General features: G+C 42.9%; 1 long non-coding RNA gene across 1 annotated transcript; it reads left to right on the top strand.

Moving 5' to 3' along the window:
• The first annotated feature begins 885 nt into the window (after positions 1–885).
• Positions 886–3786, top strand: LOC308486726. Its single transcript, XR_013991228.1, has 2 exons — positions 886–2076; positions 2596–3786. It is a non-coding gene; the product is annotated as an uncharacterized lncRNA (long non-coding RNA).
• The last annotated feature ends 1038 nt before the right edge of the window (positions 3787–4824 follow it).

Below are 4824 nucleotides of genomic sequence, written 5' to 3'. Positions count from 1 at the left end.
TATGACATAATAGGCATCACTGAAACCTGGTGGGATAAGTCCCACAATTGGAATGTAATAATGGAGGGATACAGTGGTGCCTCGCAAGACGAAATTAATTCGTTCCACGAGTTTTGTCGTCTTGCGATTTTTTTTTGTCTTGCGAAGCACGGTGTCGGGAAAGTTTTGGAAAAGCTCCAAAAATCACCAAAGTATTTAAAAACCTCAAAAAAGGCTACCACACCGCGTTCTATGAGTTGCTCCTCGAAGTCAAGTCGCAACTGTATTAACGGTGTTAAGAAAAAGGAAACAAACTTGCAAGACGTTCCCGTCTTGCAAAGCAAGCCCATAGGGAAAATAGTCTTGCGAAGCAGCTCAAAAAACAAAAAACCCTTTCGTCTAGCAAGTTTTTTGTCTTGCGAGGCATTCGTCTTGTGAGGTACCACTGTACAATCTATTTCAGAGAAACAGACCAGACAAGAAAGGAGGAGGAGTGGCGTTATATGTCAGGGATGTGTATACCTGTGAAGAGATCCAAGATTTAGAACCTCAAAGCCAAAGTGAGAGCATTTGGGTCAAAATTAAGGGAGAGAAGAATAACAGTGACCTCATTGTGGGAGTTTACTATAGATCCCCAAGCCAAACGGAGGACATAGATGATGCCTTCCTGGAACAGATGGCCAAGCATGCAAAAGGAAGGGAGATAGTAGTAATGGGGGACTTCAATTACCCGGATATTTGTTGGATGTCAAACTCAGCCAAGAGCATAAGGTCAAACAGATTCCTCACTGACCTTGCAGACAACTTCATTGTCCAGAAAGTGGGAGAAACAACAAGAGGAACAGCCATTTTAGATCTGGTCCTAACCAATGTTGATGACCTCGTTAGTGGGGTAGAAGTGAAAGGATCATTAGGCGCGAGTGATCATGCTCTTCTGAAGTTTACTATACAGCGGAAAGGAGCAGCCAAGCATACTAGGACTCAATTTCTTGACTTTAAGAAAGCCGACTTCATAAAACTTAGGGAAGTGCTGGGTGAGATCCCATGGACAGTAATACTAAAAGGAAAGGGAGTTCATGATGGCTGGGAGTTTGTTAAGAGGGAGATAGTAAAAGCACAACTTCAGGCAATACCAATGAGACGGAAACATGGAAGGTGCCTGAAGAAGCCAGGGTGGCTATCTAAATAACTTTTAACTGAGTTAAGATTAAAAAAGGATGTGTACAAAAAATGGAAAAGGGGGGAAACCACCAAAGAGGAATTCAAACAAATAGCCAGCACGTGTAGACACAAAGTCAGAAAAGCTAAAGCACAGAATGAACTCAGGCTTGCTGGAGAGGTTAAAAGCAACAAAAAAGGCTTTTATGGGTATGATCGTAGCAAAAGGAAGAACAAAGAAACAGTGGGGTCACTCAGAGGAGAAGATGGTGAAATGCAAACAGGGGACACAGAAAGGGCTGAACTCCTCAATGCCTTCTTTGCCTCAGTCTTCTCCGATAAAGAAAACAATGCCCGACCTGAAGAATTTGGAGCAAATGATTCAGCAGAGGAAACACAGCCCAGAATAACTAAGGAGATAGTACAGGAATACTTGGCTAGTTTAGATGTATTCAAGATTCTATGATTCTATGATCTGTATTTGGATCTTTCCTATTGCAATTGGCTCATGTTTAGGTAAGAAATCTTTTAAAAATAAAATAAAATAATTTTCAAATTAAACATCTTCATGCAGCTCCTAAAATCTGAGACTCTTATGATACCCATAATGACTTCCCACTTTTGTGCATTATTTGTTGATTGCAAAAGTGGCAAGATTTTGTATTTTTCATGAGCAAAACCCTCAAAAAAATTCAAGCACACCAACTCAGACATGTCATGCACAGAAGGTTGACCACAGCTGAGTGCAGCTCTCTGTCTGAAAAAGGATAGCTACCCTTGGCTTAAATCATGGTAGATTATTGTAACTGTAGTTTAAAAAGAAATTATTAAAGCTTGCTGGGTGTGGTTTTTTTAATGAGTGGGCCTTGTAGGTCTAAATTATAAAAACAGATGTGATGGGGAAAAAATGTTCCTCAGCTGTATCACTTCAGGCAGTAGGTGGGAAAATAACTCATAGAATCATAGAGTTGGAAGAGACTACAAGGGCCATCGAGTCCAACCCCCTGCCAAGCAGGAAACACCATCAGAGCACTCCTGACATATGGTTGTCAAGCCTCTGCTTAAAGACCTCCAAAGAAGGAGACTCCACCACACTCCTTGGCAGCAAATTCCACTGTCAAACAGCTCTTACTGTCAGGAAGTTCTTCCTAATGTTTAGGTGGAATCTTCTTTCTTGTAGTTTGGATCCATTGCTCCGTGTCCGCTTCTCTGGAGCAGCAGAAAACAACCTTTCTCCCTCTTCTATGTGACATCCTTTTATATATTTGAACATGGCTATCATATCACCCCTTAACCTCCTCTTCTCCAGGCTAAACATGCCCAGCTCCCTTAGCCGTTCCTCATAAGGCATTGTTTCCAGGCCTTTGACCATTTTGGTTGCCCTCCTCTGGACACGTTCCAGTTTGTCAGTGTCCTTCTTGAACTGTGGTGCCCAGGACTGGACAGTAAGTAACTCAGCTGAGACAGTAACTCAACTGAGTGGATGGGATCCCTGCATATGAAAAACTATCATAATCTTAATCCTGACATCCAGGGCTTTTTTTCAGCTGGAATTTGCCAGAACTCAATTCCATCACCTCTCAGGTGGGTGCCATTGCCATAATAAGAGAACAAGAGAGGCATGCATGGTGAGATCTAGAAAAATAGCGCCACTGACATCTATGGTTCTGCGTGCTGTGAATTTGTTTTATTGGGAGTATTTATTCAGTCATGCAATCCCCTAGCTAAAGTCAAAAGTGATACAACCCAGGGATGGTTTTACCAATACATCTGTGTTACTTCTGGGCCTGGCATGCAAAAAATTTGCCTTATGCTTTGCCCCGGCTATCCTCAAGTAGAGATGGGAAGGCCTGGGAAAAACCCAGAAGAATTGGGGGGAAAACAGGTTTTTTCCACCTCTCCCCTCCGGCTTCAAAATTTCTGGAAATTTTACATCTTTAGTCTTGCTGCAGTTGGTGTATATGTGGGTAGCAGCCCGTTTGCAGGGCAAGGAGCAACAGCCCCTCTTGGGCTTAGCTTCCAGCAGTTCCAACTGCAAGGAAGCTCATTGGACTGGAGCACTGGCCTGAGGGGGCTGGCAATGCCCTTTTTCTACCCTGAAGTGCCATCCTCAAAGGGACAACACAAAATTATTCCCTGTGCCTTGCATTTTCCATTGTATTCTTCATATCTGCAATCCAGGCCTTAAGTGGGTTGTGAAGTTTTCCCAGTTGGTTCATATGTCAAGAGTAGTGACTGAAGAAATGTCATTTTGTAATGTTTTACTGCAATGTACTTCTAAGTTAGCCTGCCTACCTTTATCAGAACACTGGGAGATTTGATCATGTTCAAGTCCCTGTATTTTTCTATAGTGCAGCTAAGATCAGTTTCTGGGGGATAATTTAGAGTGCGAAAGTAAGTGTTAAAACTTTCCCCAGCACCACTGCTCTAATTGTATTCAGGCTTGCAACTATTTTACTTTATAGTAAAACAAGGCCATGCCAAAGTATGGGGCAATATTATCACAGGGCTCACTAAGAACTTAATACCAATCTTTGAATACTTTTATTGAAATTTTGCTATATTGCTGCTTTCTAGGAGAATGGGGGGGGGGGGTGACAATATAAATTTAATATGTTCCATTGTAATAAAAATGAAACTTCTGGGTCACTTGGAAGTCTCAAAGGTTTTTATTACTCAAATAAAAGGCTTACATGGCTGGTTACTTGTGCAGCCCAACAGGCAGGATCCCTTGTCCTCTGGCACACCCCTCCCCCTTCTTGCCTAGTGTGGAGCCAGGCAGGTACATATATCAACACACTTTGGGCAAGAAAATTTCCCTCCCAAATGAGCATTTTCTTCCTCCCCATCTCTCATATATGTTGCTACAGAAATTACAGCAGATTCTTATGTGCTCAGCAGTTGGCCCAATAGCATATTGGTGAGAAAGCAAGAGTGGTTGAAGTGTGCGCTTTTTAGATATTTGTGCACCTGAAACAAAATATGAAAGCAATGTACTCTTTCTCCCCTGCAACTGTGGGCGAGAGCTTACCCTCCATCCACATGCACAGATGGGAGATTGAGTCTTCAGGAAGGTAGCAATTCTGTAGTTTTATGGTTTCCTAAACAGAGTTACCTCCCCAATTCTCCCGTCTCCCGTGTTGCAAATTTGGGGGCGTAAAATCATGTTCCTATTGAACGATGGCTAAAGCTGGCCTTGTCTGTCAAATGTTTGAGACAAATAGCTTGATAGCATCCATTCACCACCAACAGCATATAGATCAATATGGCTAACTTGACCCGACAATCCATCACCCCGTTTCCACACACACAAACAAATCTTACTGCAGTTTATCAAAGGCAATCAACCATTCCCTGCCCGCTCTTCTCTCACTGCCAACATAAACCAGCAAAGGAACAGAAAGAACCTGCCCAAGTGAGGCTGACACAAAAACCTCACATACACCAATTTTGAAAAAAAGGGAAAATAACATGCACCCCCCTCTGCCTACCACCCTCTCCTTCCACCTCTCTCCCCCCCCCCGCCCCATGGAATGGAATTTGTGCATATGAAGCTCACACATTCCCCAGACTCTTCTGTTTTCTTTTACTCACCACGTTATGCTTCTGCAATTCGTTCAGGCACCAGTTTGGAGTGAATTGGACAGCATTGGGTTTTGGGGTGACAGCTATGACCCCAGGTTTGAG

This window comes from Podarcis pityusensis (assembly GCF_964106645.2).
Source record: "Podarcis pityusensis genome assembly, chromosome: 10".
NCBI lineage: Eukaryota > Metazoa > Chordata > Lepidosauria > Squamata > Lacertidae > Podarcis > Podarcis pityusensis.
Note: the sequence above shows the minus strand (reverse complement) of the source record. Positions and strands in the feature narration are given on the sequence as shown.